Source organism: Monodelphis domestica, chromosome 4, assembly GCF_027887165.1.
Source record: "Monodelphis domestica isolate mMonDom1 chromosome 4, mMonDom1.pri, whole genome shotgun sequence".
NCBI classification, from domain to species: Eukaryota; Metazoa; Chordata; class Mammalia; order Didelphimorphia; family Didelphidae; genus Monodelphis; species Monodelphis domestica.
In genome coordinates, this window is record NC_077230.1 from 54568819 (window position 1) to 54588869 (window position 20051).

Here is a 20051-nt window from a genome sequence, read left to right on the forward strand (position 1 = left end):
GGAGATAAGAATATTAGATTTGGAGTAGAGTGCTCAATTTCTAATCCTGTTTATTCCTTTTTTCAAATTATTTGCTCAATGGCAAATAACCCTGGTCGCCAATTCCCCTCCTCTCTGAAATGAATCAAGTGGGTTAGCACTCTTCAAAGTTCAGGTTCAGGTCTTCTGAATGAGTCTGGAAAGAAAGAAAATATATGGACATAAATTACTGTAATGTGTCATATGACAAGACCCATGTGAGATAAAGAGTTACAAAGAACTTTAGGAGGACCAAGGAGCACAGAACACTGGGCCTTAAATGTCACAATAAAGATTATTGGCAGTACTTGGTAGAGAAAGATTTGAAGGTTTTTGTGCTATAAGATAGAAATTATCAAAACATTTAGAGTGACCACTAAATCTTCTGAAGACTTGTACAGTGGTCATTTGTAGAACAGACTAATGATGAAGATCCTAGCATAGGAAAATGAAATTCCCTACATGGAAAATAATGTCTAACCTAGAGTTTAAAGTAATGTCTTGCTATGTTTGGCTTAAAGGAGCTCCTGACACAGAACCATACAACATGGCATGCCCACACACAAAAAAGGAGCTGTGATCTATGAGCAAAGCAAAATTTTAGAAGCTCAAAAGAAACATGATGCACAAATTTAGAGATGTCTCCATCCCAAATGTTCATATGGACTATATATATGTGTTCAACCTATGGCAGAACCTTTCAAGCTCCTACTGGTCTGATCAACCACAGTTGGACACACTGATTATTGGTCCTGACTTAATGATATCATTTTGGTCCTCTTTGAATATGAAGGTCCACAACCAATATCTAGCTTACAGTTTGGTTGTAAAAAGGAGAAGTAATAGAAATGGTTGATATACTAAGAAAAGCTAAGGATAGCAATAATGACAGTAAAGATGACATTCTGAGATTAAAGAAGACATCTTAGAGAATGATGCTGGAATTACAAGAAGCAGAGAAAGTGTGAAGCTGACTTGTTTCGGGAGAAACAATATATTTAATATTTACTTTGTATGGGAGCTATCACTAGGACTTCTTGGTGGAAATGTCTTACATGCAGCTAGAAATACAGATGTGGAAATCTCTAGAGGAAATTAGAATAGAGCTAAAAATTTAGGAATCATTTTTTTGGAGTGAGGGGGAATGAGAGAGTGATAGTTGAAGTTCTAAAAATAGAAAGTGAGAATTATTGTGAATTACTTTTGAGAGTTCCAATAGCAATCTTGGCTATAGAACTCCATATCTCCATCAGATACTTCTTTTCTAGCCTTCCACCAATAAAAAGAGAAAAGTGGATTGCTAGTTAAAATGGTAATGTGCTAGGACCAAGAGAAGTCCAGATCTTCATGAAAACACTCTGGGAAAGTTCTAAAATGTATTAGAGTTCTAAAATGATATAGAAAAACCATGAGGAATAGTCATTAGCTCCTATATCCAATGTAAGATTGCTTAAGGAGATGCCAGGATCTGATGAATGCTCTCAATGGAGGCAAGTCAAGAGAGGCAGAAGCCAGAGTCCAGAACCACAAATAGAAGGCAGATTTAGACCACTGTTCTATCCGTGTAGTTATCAGGTACCCCATATCACAGGAAGAGAAAGGCCCATACCAGTATACAGGTAGAATAAAACCCACAATAAAGAAACATTATAGGTTGAGAGCATCCTTAGAAGTAAAGCTAGAAGAAAGGAGAAGCTTCATATCGGGTTTAAGTATATTTTTAAAGAGAAGAATTAAAAGAACTATGAAAGAACTCAGAAGAAGAAAAAAGCAAGAACTAAAAAAGGAATGATAGAGGGAAAGGAGAGAGGAAAGAGCTCAGTAGAAAAAAAAAGTTGGAAGGAAAATAAATAAGATGTAGTTTATGAAAGTAAAAGAAATCCTGAAAAATGGAATGGAGTAATTTAATCTAATAGACCCACAAAACATCAGTAAAAAAAAAAAACTTGAAAAAATGGAAGAAAATGTTAGGCATCTACTATTTTTTAAAATGCCCAAAATGAAAGGTATGATAAGTTAAAAATCCTCCTCCTCTCTGAAAACCATGATCCCCCTCTCAAAAAAATCTGGACACCATATTTCAAGAAGTTATAAAAGCAACCACATCAGATTATTAGACCCAAAGAACAAAATTAATATGGAAAGAACCTCCTGAAAGAAAATGCTAAAGAATATTAGAGTTAATATCTACAACTTTCAGGTAAAAGAAAATTACTATAGTAGTCAAAAAGACATCATTCAAGAAGCAAGGAACCAGCAGGCAGCTGGGTTGAGTGGATTAAGAGTCAGATCTAGAGACAGGAGGTCCTAGGTTCAAATCTGGCCTCAGACACTTCCTAGCTGTGTGACCCTGGGAAACTCACTTAACCCCCATTGCCTAGTCCTTACCATTCTTCTGCCTTGGAACCAATACACAGTAGAGAAGGTAAGGGTTTAAAAAAGAAAAAAGAAGCAAGGAACCTAAGTTAGGGAACCCATGAGACTATGTTGCTGTATAAGAGAAAATCTTAGAATATGATATTCTAAATGGAAAATAAAAGGGTTACAACCAAGCACAATTTACTTAGAATATCTGAAACTAGTCTACCAGGGAGAGGGAGGGAGAAACTTTAACAGAGAACCTTTCAACATTATTAAATAAGTAGACTATTTACAATGCAACATGGAAGACAAGAGAAACCTTGAAAGGATTGATCACTGAGAAGGAGCTAAGTGTTGATATTTTTCTATGCCAATTGGGAAACAGAAAAGCATATTCTCAGAGACTCTCACTGGCTTCTAGGGTCACACAGAGAGTAAAGAATGACAAATACAAAGCCTTGGGGTGTCTTGAATTTTATAATAAAAGGGAAAACAAAATTGCTAATCATAATCATGAATGTGAATGGAAGTAGCTCACTCAAAAATAGAGAAGAGTACTGGAATAGATTAGAAAGAAGGATTGAACGACATGTTGGATATAATATATTATAGCTCAAAAAACCTAAATCAATAGAAGGATGGACAAAGAAGCAAAATTATCACTTTTTTTTATCAGTAATATGATTGTTTACTTAGAGAACTCTAGTGATTCAATTAAAATTAATAGAAAAAATTAAGCTCAATGAAGCAATAATATGTAAAAATAAGCCCATAAAAGTCATAAGTATGACTTTTTTCTCTTTTTGCCAAAAAAACATAGAAATTCCATTTAAAATAATTGAAAAATTTATAAAATATCTAGAGTTCATCTGCCAACACATACAGAAGAATTTTGTAGATACAACTATAAAATATTCTTCATAAAAATAAAATAAATACTCTGAGAATGAATTACTCATAATTATATCATAGTAATATAACAAAATGGACAATGATTCCTAAATTAAATTACAGATTCAATGGTATAACAATCAAAATACCAAATGATTACTTTATAGATCTATCCATACAAAAGACTACTTTATAAGTCTATCCAAAATATTTGAATAATTCATCTGGAGAGAGAAAAGACCAATAATTTCAACAATGAAAATGAATGAAAAAGAACAGAGAAAGTAATGCCATATTTAAAGCTATATTAAAAAGAAGTGATTATACAAGTAATTTGATCCTAATTAAAAAACAGAAAAGTAGAGCAATGGAGCAGATTAGGTACATAAGATTAAAAGACAATTTAACATAATAACAATATTTTCATAGATACAAGGACACCAACTAGTGGGGTAAAGACTCACTATTAGACAAAAACTGTTGGAGAAATTGAAAAGTAGACTTGGACAGAATAAGATTTAAGTCAACATTTCTTACCCTTTTCTACAATAAACTCCAAATGGATATGCAACCTAGCTATAAAAGACCATACTGTCAACAAATTAGAGGAGAAGCAAAATTAATTGATTGATACTCATTATAACAAGTCATTCCTCCAAAAATTAGAAGTGAAAGTTGTCGACAAGCATAGTAAAAAGTGTGCCCCAAATCACTATAATTAGAGAAATGCAGATTTTACATTTTGAATTTATACCTCTTATGTATCATAGGGGCAAAGATGATAATGACAATTGTTGGAGGGGCTATGGCAGGACATACATATTGATATGCTGTTGGTGGTCAAATGAAATGGTCTAACCAATTGGAAAAAAATTTGAAATTGTATCCCCAATGTCACTAGACTACACATACCCTTTGACCCTAAGATGTTCTACACTAGGGTTAAAGAAGAGAGGAAAAAGATGCATAGGGACAAAAATATAACAGTAATTTTTGTTAAACAAAGAACTAGAAGTAAAGTGAATGTCTGGGAAATGAATAAGCAAATTATGGCAAATGAATTCAATGGAATAGTACTGTACATAAGAAATAATGAAAGGGAAAGATTTAGAAAAAAACTTAAATGTCTTTTATAAACTAATAGCACAGTAGCATGAGCAGAATTGGGAGAAAAATCTACATATCAGCTCTGAGGTTCTAAAGTACAACTTGGAAGGCTTGGAAGGACCAATTGGTAATGACCAATCACAGACCCAGAAGATTGATTAAGCATGTTGCCAAATACCTTCAGAAAGAGGATTTAGACAATAAATAGAGACTAAGACACATTTTCAAAGGCAATTGATGGTACAGTGGAAGGAGTGTTGGGACTGGAGTAAGAAAGAATTGCATTACATTCAGTCCTCAAAAGGTCTGTGTACAAGTCACTTAATCTCTCTGTTAGCCTCAGTTTCTTCAACTTTACAAATGGAGAAAATATAAGCATCTACTATGCAGGGTTGTTGTGAGAATTAAATGAGAAAATAATTATAAAAAGCTCTTAATATTGTGTCTGATATAGAGTAGGTGCTCTCTAAATGGTTATTCACTTCCCTTCTTTCTCTCTGAACACAAAAAATATAAGCCAAATATGCTTAGCTTAACTATAATAAAAATATGTATACATATGTCACAAGGAAGTTTTTAGAGAGGGAGAGGTATTGAGGGGAGGAGTGGATAATGATAAAAAATAAAAAATTAGTAGACATTTAAAAATACACAAAAGAGAGCAGAAGAAAGGTCAGTAGGGGCACAATCAAGAAGAATGGTAGTGGTACGTCTATGTTAAATTTAATATATACTTTAAAAAAACAAGCTCTCTCTCCATATTTATGTATATACCATTTAGCTATATGGTAGATACATAGTTACACTTGTGTTCTATTCTTTATTTATAGAAATATTTATGTTTGTTTGTGACTTTCCAGTTAATAATAGTAACAAAAATTTAAGAATAAAAAAGACCTGAACAAACCGTATGAACGATCTTTTCAGGTAAATTTTTGCCTAATTACTTCAGTCCTACCTTTTTGGCCAGTAGTTATTCTGCCTACATTAATGTTAGCCTTGAAATTGTTAGCAACAAATGATTTCTCATGTCAACTGTCTATAAGTCCTCTTTTCTTCATCCTTCCAATTCTTACTCCTTGACAATGAAGAATGGCAATAGGGTGCAATTTCACTTAATACAGAAAGGCAGTTTTTAAGCTAAATGGACACCCACTGCATTATACCTGAAATCTATTTTAGCAAGATAGACTTTGTGTTTTGGCCTTCATAGGAAAGGCTGAGCCTCATGAGAGAGACCAGGGAATCTGTCTAGGATTCAACAGTTTGGGGTTTGCTTGTTTTTTTTTTTAACTAAAAATACATCTACAAGAATTTCCTAACCAAAAAAACAAAAGAGAAAAAACAGGTAAACATCACCTTATATTTTTTTCAAAAAACTTGAAAACATTTGTAAATGTTACAATTTTAAAACAAGAGCAAAAATGCCAAGCATGAGAACACAAGAATACCTTTTCATTTTAAATAAATGTTGGAAATGGGTACAAATTTGACACAGTTTCAGAGAACTCTGAGACACCATGGATGGTCTATGAATATAGCAATGTCCATATTTAATCTTCGTATGGCCCATCCCATCTGGAACCCTCAGAATCTCATTGTCCTGAACTCCTCATGAAGGATATTTTTCTCCAGCAATAATTGTTTACAGTGTATCTCTGAAACACTTAAAACCGCTGTGAATCAGCACCAATACCTGACAAAGCTATCGCTTTAGGAGATGGACCTTGTGAGCTGAATTTTAAGATTTGGAGCTGGAAGAAATAAGGATTAAGATCATGGTTATGAGTGATCCAATTTCAAATATGATTGCTTAGTTATATATAATGCAACAAGTGAGAGAAGACATTCTTTTTTAAAATCATAATAAAGTCACCATTTGGGAATAATACTATAAAACCTTCATATTAATGAATATAATAACCATAACTTCTTACCTAGAATGTGATTTGTTAATTGTGTGAGATTTAAAATGGTTGAGGTCTTAAACTGTAGTGATTAAAATAGTGGAAGATATAAATTGTGATAGATATAAGAGAGGGTGAGTAAATTTGACTGCAGAAATATGTTTCACTATAGTGTCTTGGGTTTTAAAATCAAATATAAGGTGGTCGCCAGGGAAATATTCCCAATTATTCAAATGCCCAAGTCAATTGGGTTTTATAGAGATTTTAATTAACAATACAATGAGTAATCAAAGAAATAGAAAGAGAGTAAGAAAGGAATAAGTATGAAGGGCCTCAAGCCAATATGGCCTAGACCTGAGTCTTAAAAGAGAAATCAGTCAGTTTTTTAACACTCACCACAAGGTCTGACTAAACAAGGATTCTAGTAACACCAGGCCAGCGTCCTTCCTCAAAGAGTCTTCCAGCCAGAGATTGTTTCAAAGGGCCTTTCTCTCAAGAGCCTCCAGAGCTCCTACCCCAGAGGGACAGAGTCCCTCAGAGGAGCTCCTCAAGGAGCTCTCCTCCAGAAATGAGATTCAGAAATTGAGCTCCTTGAATGAGATCCAAGCTCTTATTTTTAAGGGTAAAAATTTCCTGTCACCTCCCCTAAGTCCTTACATCTACCAATCACAGTAGATGTTTTTCTAAAAGACAGCCCATTTTGAATTCACAGCTGAGTAGATTAATCTCTTTAGTAAGTCAGAAAAAAATGCTGCTGTGTTGACAAATTTCATTAAGAAAAAACCTCTGAATAAGTTATCACCCTTTTAGGTTTAAGTAGTTTACAAGTTGCCCCACCTATATGGGTACCTAGCATCCCATTGTATCAATTTTAAAAACAGGCATGACTCAAAGAACTTCCTGTCCTTTCCATAAGCATGGGTCAAAGCACTTTCATTGTTCTGAAGGAGTTTTCTGTCCTAAAGCAGTCTTAAGTAGGGTGGAGTAGGGATATTCCCAAGGCAAGGAGTTTTCACACTTAAGTAGAATTCTCACTATCTGCTAGGGAATTTTTTTAAGTAGAAGATTCCCCAAAGGGGAAATTTCCAACATTCATAAGTCTGAGAAATTTTAAGGTTTACAATTGACGATTAGGAGTTTTCCTGTCATAAACATTATTCATATCCATAGCTGAAGAGAACTCTCTTCTGGTTTCTAAGTACCAACTTTTACAGGAAAAATCAGTCCTAAGAAGGACAGTAAACTCTCAAGGATGAAATTTTGAAATAGTGGGAAAATTTCAGAATTAAAAAAAAAGAAGAAAGGGAACTCATGAATCAACTTTAGATTTTTTTTTAAACACGTGAACAGAACAAAGACATATACTGAAGATACACATAAAATGATGACCTAAAATGTCTTTAATGAATATTAAAAATTTTTAAAACGAACTGCGGCAATTAAGAAAAGCTATAGAGATCAAAAAAGTTTGGGGACTTTTTTATAAATGATGTAGGTTTTAAAAAGGAGTGGCAAAAATGATTAGACTCTGGGTGGATGAGAATAATGTGATAGTGAAAAGTAATGTTTGATTATTGATTAGGAATTATTATTAATCGATAAGGATAACTATGAAACTGAAACTTGTTTATCTGATTTTGTAGCAAAAATAGAACTCTAATATTTAGGATTAGTAGTGACTAATGATTTAAATATAATATATGTATGTATACATATATACACTTATATAAGAAAATTATATTAATCATTTAGATATCAGAGAGGCTGTGATGGATGTATATCAAAATCCCCTACTGTCAACAACCTGTTAGTTTGTTTTTTTTTTAACTTTGTTAGTTTGCAGGTTCAACCCCTCCCTTTTGAAATATCTTTTCTCCTCTTGTTTCTTTATAAGCCAACAACAAATTGGCCTGGGGGAAGGAGATTTCCCTCTTTCCACCTAGACTTTAGTTCTTCTTTTCTAGACAGTTGTCAACACAGGGTTATCCTTAGAAACAAAACAGCTTGATCCCCCTGGATGCCCATTCCTCAGCTTGTTTTTGCAGTTTTGATGTAAACTTTACCCCCCCCCCCCCAGGTTTTGTTCCTCTTTTTCCCTATAAAAATCATGTTGATGCTGATGCTCAGGGTCTCAGACCAAACCGGGGGTGTCTGTAGACCACTGATGTCTTATGACATGCATGCCTTACATTAAAGTCAATATACTCCCAAGTCTTGCTTCCTAATCTTTTTCTTTACAAAAAGTCAGCTATACTGATACTGATTATTAGTTTGCTTTTGTTTTCCTTGACAAGGAGAATTATTTATGATCTAGAAAGGAAAGAATAAAAATAGCTAAAGGAGAATTGAAATTCAAGAAAAGTGGGGACACAGTAAGCACACACAAATAGATGCCCTCCAGCTCAAATCACCACCAGACGAAGAACTACCTCCTGGGGGACTGAAACATCTAGTGGGTGGGAATGCTGATCTCTGAAAGATTATGGAGAAGAAGAGAGGATTCCAGCCCCACAAGAAAATATTTGTTCTCATTTTCAAAGGAGGAAAGAAAATCTAATCTATAACAAAACATGAAACTTAATTTTGAATCCTGGCAAAATTCCAGAGCATATTCTAAATGAAATGGTAAGCAGTGACCACACAGAGGCAGCAGAGGTTCATGAAGAACAGATCATTCAAATGAAACTTCATTTTTAAAAATAGAGTTACTAGACTAGTAGTCAAGAAATAGATAGATTTTAAGAGATCACTGGACAAAGTCTCTCTTGCAAATCATGTGAGCATGATGAAGATATATGATCTAGTACAATTAGATGTATTAGTGACATCATGTCCAGAAAAGGAGAAATAATATCAGTATTTACGTAGCATTTGAAGGTTCACCTAGCACTTTACCTGTGTTAATTCATTTTGATGCTTACAATTACCCTGAGGTAATTGATGCTTTTTAATCCCCATTTTAGAGATAAGGAAACTGGGTTCCAGAAAGCTTAAGTGACTTTCTCAGGATCATAGAGCTAGCAAGTATCTGAGGCAAAAATTGAATTCTAATCTTCCTAACTCCAAATCCCACACATTATTCACTGCATTGGGTAGCTACCTGCCTCTGACAGTCTTTTCTGCTCTTTAGTCAGTTTTAGACTCTTGGTCTAAAGGAGATGAGACAACACTCTGAGGAAGACCACCAGAAGTGTGAGAGATTTCTAGCCTGGGCCATACTGGGCTCTGAGCAAAATACTGAATTGTATTATTTACTAATAATATTTCAAAGGGAAACCATTCATTTCTCCCAAACCCCTTGCCCTTCCAAGGTCAGTCTTATAAAGTTTGGGTCTCAAGATTTCTAAATTGTGCTGGGACCTTATGTCTTTCGATTTGAGGCAGGGTGGAGGCCTCTGCTCCTTTTTCTTTAAAATAAAGCAGGGTGGGTTGGACATTATCTTACTTTGTTAAAGATTCACCTTCTCTGTGGTGAGGGAGGACCTATTGAGTCAGCCAGGGGATATCTAAAGGATGAACTGTCAGGTCAAACAAAAAAGACACAGCTTTCTATAGAAAAGAGTGTCTGGACTCAGCCTTTTTGCATTAAAGGCAGACAACAAGGACCCATTCTTTGTTAATAGATGGCTTGGCTCATGAATAAACCATGTTATTTCTTATTTAATCTTAATTTAATTTTTAAAAATCAGTTACATGTAAAAACAAATTTCAACATAGATTTTCCAAAGCAATATGATCCAAATTTTCTCCCTCTCTCCTTCCCACCTTCCTCCTGGAGCTGATAAGCAATTCTATCTTGGTTATACATAAATTATCATGCAAAATATATTTCTATATTGTTCATTTTTGTAAGTAATCTTTTTTTTTTAATGTGTTCTCTTTGATTTCTTCACCTGAAAACTGCCTATTCATATCCTTTGATCATTTGTCAGTTGGGGAATGACTGGTATTTTTATAAATTTGGCTAAGTTCTTCATATATTTGAGAAATGAAACCTTTATCAGAGAAATTTGTAATAAAAATTTTTTTCCAGTTTGTTGTTTCCTTTTTAATCATGGTGGCATTGGTCTCGTTTGTACAAAACCTTTTTAATTTAGTCAGAATTGTTTATTTTGCATCTTATAATGTTTTCTATCTCTTGTTTGGTCATAAGTTCTTCCCTTCTTCATAGATCTGACAGGTAAACTATTATATATTCCCTAATTTACTTATAATATTTTCACCCTTTATGTTTAAATCATATACCCATTTTGACCTTATCTTGGTATAAGGAGTGAGATATTTATATATGCCTAATTTTTACCATACTGTTCTGTATTTTCCCAGCAGTTTTTGTCAAATAGTGAGTTTTTATTCCAAAAGTCTTGGCTCTATGAATTAATCAAACCCTAGACTGCTGAGGCAATTTATCGCTAATCTATTTCATTGATATACCCTTCTGTCTCTTAGCCAGTACCATATTGTTTTGATGACCATTGCTTTATAGTACAGTTTAAAATCTGGTACTGCTAGGCACCTATCCATCATATTTCTTTTCACTATTTCCCTTGATATTCTTGATCTTTTGTTCTTCCAGATGAATTTTGTTATTCTTTTTAGTTCTATAAAATAGGTTTTTGGTAGTTTGATTGGCATGGCACAGAATAAGTAAATTAATTTAGGTAGAATTGTCATTTTTATTATATTAGCTGATCCTATCTATGAGCAATCAGTATTTTACAATCTAGTTTTATTTGTGTGGAAAGTGTTTTGTAATTGTGTTCATATAACTCCTGCGTTTGTCTTAGCAAAAGAGATTTCTCAAGTATTTTATGTTGTCTAGAGGGATTTTTTTTAAACCCTTACCTTCCGTCTTGGAGTCAATACTGTGTATTGGCTCCAAGGCAGAAGAGTGGTAAGGGCTAGGCAATGGGGATCAAGTGACTTGCCCAGGGTCACACAGCTGGGAAGTGTCTAAGGCCGGATTTGAACCTAGCACCTCTAGGCCTGGTTCTCAATCCATTGAGCTACCCAGCTGCCCCCTGTCTAGAGGGATTTTAAATGGAATTTCTCTTTCTAACTCTTGCTGCTGGGCTTTGTTGGAAAGAAAGGCTGATGATTAATAGGGATTTATTTTCTATCTTGCAACTTTGCTAAAGTTATTCATTATTTAAACTAGTTTTTTAGTTTATTCTCTAGGATTTTCTAAATATGCCATCATATCATTTACAAAGAGTGATAGTTTAGATTCTTCATTGCCTACTTTAACTCCTTTAATTTATTTTTCTTATTGCTAAAGCTACCATTTCTATACAATATTAACAGTGGTGATAATGGGCATCTTTGTTTAACTCATGATCTTATGCTGAAGGCTTCTAACTTATTCCCATTGCAGATGATACTTGCTGATAGTTTCAGATGGATACTGCTAATTATTTGAAAGAAAGGCCCTTTTATCCCTATACTTTTTATGCTTTTTAAGTAGGAATGGGTATTGTATTTTGTCAGACTTTTTCTGCATCTATTGAGAATCATGTGATTTGTTTGTTTGGTTATTGATATGATCAATTGTGCTGATAGTTATCCTAATATTAAACCAGTTTTTCATTCGTGGTATAAATCCCACCTGGTCATAGAAAATAATTCCTGTGTGATATATTGCTGTCGTCTCTTTACTAATATTTTATTTTAAGGTTTTAATTAAGAAAATTGGTCAGTAATTTTATTTCTCTCTTTTTTTTTTGTCTTTCTGGCTTAGTTATCAGCACCATATTTGTGTCATAAAAAGAATTTATTTAGACTCCTTTGCTTATTTTGCCAAATCATTTATATAGAATTGGGATTAATTATCCTTTAAATGTTTGATAGAATTCACTTGTGACTCCATCTGACCCTGGGAATTTTTTCTTGGGGAGTTTATTGATGACTTGTTAAATTTCTTTTTCTGAGATGGGATTATTTAAATATTCTATTTCCTCTTTTGCTAATCTAAGCAATTTATATTTTTGTAAATATTCATCCATTTCACCTAGATTGTCAGGTTTTTTTGTCATGTATTTGGGCAAAATAGCTCTTATTGATTGCTTTAATTTCATCTTCATTTGAGGTGAATTCAATCTTTTCATTTTTTGATATGGGTAATTTGATTCTCTTCTTTCTTTTTTTAAAATAAAATTAACCAGTTCTCTCTCTATTTTGCTTTTTCCTCCATAGAACCAACTCCCAGTCTTATTTATTAATTCAATATTTCTTTTACCTTCAATTTTATTAATTTCTCCTGTGATTTTTAGGATTTCCAATTTAGTCTTTAATTGGTATTTTAAATTTGGTCTTTTCTAGTTTTTTTTTTAGTTATATGCACTATTCATTTATCTGCCTTTTCTCTATTGATACAAGTATTCATGGTTTTTTCCTGAGGACATCTTTTGCTGTATCCCATAAATATTGATGTTTTCTTCTCATTGTCATTCTCTTTAATGAAACCAGTGATTGTTTCTCTAATTTGTTCTTTGACCCACCAGTTTTTTTTTAGACTTTAATTAAGAAAATTTTTTCATGGTTACATGATTCATATTCTTTCCCTTCCCTCCCCCATCCCCTCCTATAGCCAATACACAATTCCACTGGGTTTTACATGTGTCATTGATCAAGACCTATTTCTATATCATTGATATTTGCACTAGGGTGATCTTTTAGAGTCTACATCCCCAATCATATCCCCATCAACCCACAGTTCTTTCTCTGAATATGGATAGTGTTCTATCTCACAAGTCCCTCAGAATTGTCCTGGATCATTGCATTGCTGCTAGTAGAGAAATCCATTACATTCAACTGTGCCATACTGTATCCATCTCTGTGTATAAAATTCTCCTGGTTCTGCTCCTTTCACTCTATCAATTTCTGGAGGTTGTTCCAGTTCACATGGAATTCCTCCAATTCATTATTCCTTTTAGCACAATAGTATTCCATCATCAACAGATATCACAATTTGTCCGGCTATTCTCCAATCGAAGGGAATCCCTTCATTTTTCATTTTTTTTTGCTACCACAAAGAACATGGCTATAAATATTTGTGTACAAGTCTTTTCCTTTATGATCTCTTTGGGGGTATAAACCCAGTAGTGGTATGGCTGTTTGACCCACCAGTTCTAAAGAATTAGATTATTTAGTTTCTAATTAATTTTTAATTTGCCTTTCTCTGAACCCTTATTGATTAAAATTTTTATCACATCATGATCTGAAAAAAATGCATTTATTATTTATACTTTTCTGCATTTGGTTGTGAAGTTTTTATGTCCCAGGACATGATCAGTTTTGGACTATGTCCCATGTGTGCTAAAAATAAGGCATATTTCTTTTTATGCCTATTCAATTTTTTCCAGATATCTATTGAATCTAACTTTTCTAAAATTTCATTCACTTTCTTCTTTCATTTTTTGGTTATACTTGTCTAGTTTTGGTAGGAAAAGTTTGAGGTTTCCCACTAGTATAGTTTTACTGCTTATTTACTTCTTAAGCTCCTTTAGTTTCTCCTTTAAAAATCTGGAGGCAGTACCATATGGTGAATATATGTTAAATTCTGATGTGATTTCATTGTTTACACTACCTTTTATCAAGATGTAACACCCTTTCAAATCTCTTTTAATGAGATTTATTTTTGTTTTAGCTTTGTCTGAGATAATGATTACTACTTCTGCTTTTTTAAAAATCTCAGTTGAAGCCCAGAAGATTTTGTTTCAGTCTCTTACCTTTTGTTTGTCTACCTATTTCAAATGTGTTTCTTGTAAACAGCATATCTATCCTAGAATTTTTGTTTTTAGTCCACTCTGCTATCTGCTCATGCTTTTTGGGTGAGTTCATCCCCTTTATATTCACAGTTATGATTACTATCTGTGTATTCTTTTCCATCTTGTTTTCTCCTTTTAATCCTGCACTTTCTCCTTTCACTCTATCCCTCTACACAAGTATTTTTGCTTTAAATCACTCCCCCCATTTCCTTTCCCTTATATTGCTTCTCTTCACCTGTCCACACTTTTTTGTTCCTCTCCTACTTTTTTATAGAGTCACCCCTCCAAACTTCTCCCTCCCTTATATTACTCCCCTCCCCACCACCCCATGTCTTATTCCCCTTCTATTTCTCTACAGTGTAAGATAGTATTCTATACCCCAATGAATCTGGCTGTTACTCCCTCTCTGAGACAATTCCAATGAAAGTAAGGGTTAAGTATTGCCTGTCACCACCCTCATTGAAATAATTTTTTAATATTTTTTATAAACTATTTTTATAATAGTTTTTACGCCACCCGCTGTAATAGTTTTTTCCCCATATCTCTTTATGTGATGTAATTTACCTCATTTTACATCTCTTCCCATTTTTCAGAGAAATCCTCTTTTTCATCCTGATTTTTTTTGCATTTCATCCTAAAATAGCTTATTTTCACACCCACTATCTATATATACTTCTTTTTTTTTCAAATTCACTAAATTTTAATGTATAGCCTTTATATAGCCATTGTTTTGCAGACTGCAAGAGTAGTATTGGGTCCACCATTATTTTTGTTTTCACTGAGTGTTCATATCTTATACTTTTCATTTTTATTATAGATATTTCATTCATTATAGAAATTCTTTTGAGGAAGATCAGCAAAATAATGACAATTCTCAATTATTCATGCTAAAGGAGGGTTGTGGGAACAAGGAAAATCCAAGTTACCTCTACCCAACTGTGGAAGACACTACTGTACTGTATTTTTGTAGAAGAATCAATCTTACTAATTCCTAATTAGCTTTTTCTTAATTTGTTTTTACGTGAGATCATGTCTAAATTAGTTTATATTTCATGAACATACATCAGCTAGATTGAGAAGGGAGTAATTGAAGGAAAATAGTGAAAAATTAGTCACTCTGAATCATCTTAATGATGTAAAAAGCTGAAATATGACTGTTTAATTTACTAAAGAGACAAAGAGTGCGAACAAATTGGTAAGATGAACTAGATTCTAGGGTATTTTCCAACTCAAAGATTCTGGGATTCTAATTGGCTTAAGGCTAAATGGCCAATCATTAGAATTACTGACTAGAGAATGATACAAAATTTTAGGGAACAAAGAAAGTCAAACTTCTTGAGCCCTAAAGATAGCATGCTCATACTTGACCTTATAGTATAGTGATAGTATATAGAATAGTAAAGTGATCTAACATAGACTAGTGAGATAATAAGTACCCAGGGAAATAAAAAGCACTAAGGGATTTGAAAAGCTATTATTTTCTAAAGCAAATCTGACTTAGATGTTACCCAACATTCTATATACTATACTAGAAATGTGCATAGTACAAAATTTTCATATTGATATTTCTTTCCATGTGTGCTCACATTGATGTGTGCTCTTTCTTAGAACTAATGTTATCAGAAGAAACTGATAATGGTTCAATTTTATTTTGATGCTTAAGAAAAAAAAAAACCACCAAGAAAGAATATCAAGTCAAACCAAGTCATTTTGTTGATAGTCCTCTTGCTCTTCAGGGAAATGTTACCCTAAATATGAATTTAAATAAAGCTTCATATTGGATAAGAAATGTGCTAGAGTGAAAGAGTTCTAAATAGGTCTCTAGTTTGCTATTTACTAGCCATTCTCTGAAATTCAACAGGCTTTCAGGGTCTGTTTCCTTATATATATAAAATAAAATGACTTCATGGAGTTATTGTGGGGATTTTACACATAAATGAGAAGAATGCCTCTTAAATTGTAAAGTGCCCTACATTTATGGATATTTAATATTCTTAACATACTACTTTTTGATCATTCATGCTACTAATTCATGTTAACATATCATTAATGACATAACTAAAATCTGCATAATACAAACAAGCCAAATCTCATTTAATAGTGCACAAATTTGGATACAGGAAACACTGAGTTCAAGTAACACGATATAGTTGTGTTATTATAACAAGTAGCACTACTTTCCATTATCAACCACAGTACCATTCTGTACATAATCTGACAATTTTTCAATTCCATTTTCAGGGAAAAATACGCTATATGAGATTATGGTTCAAGGGAAACTAATTTTTAAGGGAATGCTAAAAACAGACTAGTTACTTATAGTAAAAGCTAAGGCAAGACTTCACTTTTGCACTAACCATTTATAATTCTTTCCCAAAGCTTAATCTGGTGGTAGGACAAAGTAATTGTGTCATTTAAAATATCAACTGCCTTGAAGAAGCTTCAGAGAATCTTTAACAGCAAGCCAAGTACAATAAAGATGTTACCTCTGTTGACTACCTCTTAGGGTAGGGAAAGGTACACCGATACAATTTTAAAAAGTTGGGAGCCTTTGAAGCATGCCAGCTAATCTAGAGCTGGACATTCTTTTTTAATGGCAGTATATATGGTAACAGCAGCAATGAAAAAAAAAAAGATTTGGGGAAAACCAGGACCCCAGAATGACAGTCTGGAATTACTCCACTCATAGTCAATATGAGTTTTCCCATTTTCCATCTTTTTAAGATTTGCAGGGGAGTTGGGCATTAACAAAAATGAATGCTCCACACTCAAGAGGCCCAGGGAAACCATCCTGGGTGGTAGCTTCTTCACTTTGAGGGGTGTCCCTAAAATCCCTATTAACTTTCACTGATCCCACAGTACCACATTGTGTATCAGGTAAGTTCTTAAAAACAGATTTAGAGGCTATCAATCATACTATTTCCCACTTTTCCCACTTTCAGGGTAACATGGGGTTCAGTGCTTCTAGGTGGTGAGTGGACTGGGATAATGGGAGTCATAACCTCAGGATCAGGAAACCTATATTTATCTTCCTGTCCTTTACTCCCTAAATCATCACTTTTTTTCTGTTGTACCATTTTTCAGTATTTTCAGCTCTACCTTCCCTAGAAAACCTTCATAACTGACTTACATGTGCACCCTTTTGAGAATCTTGCTTTAGGGTATTGCCACCAACAACCCTTTGGAGAGGCCCCATTCTTGAAATGTCTGCATTTCTTCATCCTGGTTATTTCCTTGGTAATATCTTGGTAGTCATAACTAAATGCTTTTGGAAAAGCATTCCATCTGTCTTGGTATGCACCGTATCTAAATCCATTGTATACATTGCCTGTTTCCCCTGAAATTGTTTCTGTTATACCTAATGTTATTGGGGAAGTATCTCCCATTCTGCCTGAACACTTGTGTGATGATCTTTTCAAATTTCTTAATCACAGCTACTGGTTTCTCTTCAAATGAGGGGATATTCTTCCTAAAACTTTCAATATCGGTTTGGGTAAACCCTTTTCTGGTGCTTGACATTGATAAGTTGATTTTCTTGGGTGAGTACTGGAACCTGGCATAAGGGAAAGAAACTTCCCACATCATCATTTAATTCTATGGTCTCCTGTTCTAGTTTAGTGCCCTTCTGTATTGTCTATATCTCATTACAAATTTCCAGGTAATCTATTTTCATATCCCCTTTTTATCCCTTAGTAGTTTTGTCTTTAGTGTTGTAATTATATTTAGGATGTAATAAACACACATCCTAATCATAAACCCTCCTAATATGCCACAACCACCTAGTGGGATCCATTGTAAAATACCTAGTAGGCTAAGGCACAGTAAATTTAATACTGGCTATGGGAATGGTATTTCTTTTACATACCCTGGTATCTTCCTGGTAAAAATTTGGGTTATATTTCTCATATTCATGTTGCTGATGCTGAACCACATATTCAGTTGTAATCTGTCCCTAAAATTCTGGCCCTTTGTCTAACTGACCAAGCTTCTTGTCTGATGGCAGAAAGATTGCTCTGCAGTTCCCCTTGTGGTGAAAGCTGAGGGGAAAACTCTCTGTAGAGTCTTTTAAAATTCTTGTCTATATTTTTACGTTCTTTTGTACTTTTGGCTCACCACCTGTTATGGGGAATATGAACCCTGGTATTGATTAGTTATTGTATCAATAGTTATCAGGTTTAAAGATATTCAGTTGATGACAGCTGGAGTATGGCTGGACTTGGAAGTTGAGAATTTGGTTGGACCAGTAGTTGAAGAAATTTCCTGGAGATATTCCCTAATCTAAAATTTCTAACTGAACCAAAAAACCCCAACTAAAACTCTGCAAGGAGTGTCTTCTGCCTGAAACCAGGCCTACACTGAACTCCTTAATCTATCTAAAATATTTAATAACTATCTCACTAAACTAATCTATTTAATTATCTTCTTAAATATAATTTAGAAATCCAGAATCTGCTCTCCCTCCAGCCAAAGATTTTATCTGATAGCTATTACACAAGACTCTGTCTTCCTCCAAGTTGCTCTTTGGTGCCCTTTGGTGGAAATTCCAGAGAACTACATAGCTACTTTTCTGTTTAGATCAGGAGTTTTAGAGATTTTCCAAACTAGATATCATTAATCTCTTCCCAAACGCTTAGAGACAGCTCCTTAGACACCTTTCCTCAACAAGGAAAATTCAAGTGAACCATTAACCAACTGTCCTTCCCAAGAACCTCTGGGAAATTTCTTTTCCCATCATCCTCTTCAGGATTCTTTCTTCTGAATTAAAGCTCAGCTCTGTCAAAAATCATCTTTCTAATCAATCACCTATTTCTACTTACCAAGAATCTCTAATACAAGTAGCTAATTACTTAAAGTAAAAAAAAAAAGATTTTGGGAAAACCAGAACTCCAGAATGCCAGTCTGTCATTATTCCACTCATAGTCAATAAAAGAAGTTTTTTTTTTATTTTCCATGCTTTTCTTAATTTTCTAATATGAATTTCTCCACTTTCTGAAACTTTTTCAATTCAACAATTCCCAGTATTTGAGATAGAGCCACATGAGTCTTCCATTTTGGCGTTTGTTGGAATTCCACATATCTCCACAATATGTGTCATGCTTAAATATATCTGTTAAACCAGATACCATCTCTAGGTCAGAAGCAACTGGATCGATGGATGCTTGAACCAACAACCTTTTCTCGATTTCCAGGCGCCGGGTTCAAGGAAGAACCAGACTACAGTAGATATTGTGTTGTTCTATAAGTGCTTCTTCAAATTCTCTCAGCAAATGGGTAGCCTTTTTATGCCAATTTTCTTCCTTGTCTAAGTAGTATTGATATACACTTTTCAAGGGTTGTAGCTGCTGCTTTTCCTGCATTACCTGTGCCCATTCTTGTTCCAGAAGTTTCCTTTCTTCTACTAATTTTACTCTGAGAGATGAGGGCTTCACGATAGCTAGTTGTTCTATTATATTCCTTTTCAAGCTCCAAAGACAAATGAGCCACTGCACGACGGTTTTCTGAGATAATATCATGGTATTTAGCTTCAAGATCCTTCTGGAAAGCAACTGTTTTCTGGTAATATGCTTGTCTTTCCTTTTCTATTTCTTTCTGAGACTCTCTAGACTAAATCCAATGAAAAGCAGCTAATCCCAGCATGGGAACCAGAAGAGCATAATTCCATCTGCTTCCATCACCACCCTCTGCCCTCGAATTAGGCCGGATATTCCAATGTGGAGGGTCATTTAAGTTATTCATGGAGATATACCCAGGTGGTAGTCCTAATAGAAGCAGTACTCGGCCAGAGTTCCTCCAAGAGCCAGTTGAAGGCAAAAGCTATATACTTCTAACTATGAAGATACTGATAAAAAAACTTTTAAGAGTTACAAATTTCAACTTTCTAAGTAGGAATATAAACAATTTGATCTTATTTGTTTCCTTAAATCTTTTCTTATGTATATTGTTATGTTTCTCTTGAATTTTGTATTAGACATTAACTTTTCTTTTTAAGTCTTGTCCTTTC

The 20051-nt window shown here is 34.0% G+C and overlaps 1 pseudogene; it reads right to left on the reverse strand.

The window, feature by feature from the left end:
• Positions 1-19041: 19041 nt before the first annotated feature.
• LOC130453639 (coiled-coil domain-containing protein 127-like) lies at positions 19042-19824 on the reverse strand (annotated as a pseudogene).
• Positions 19825-20051: the final 227 nt, after the last annotated feature.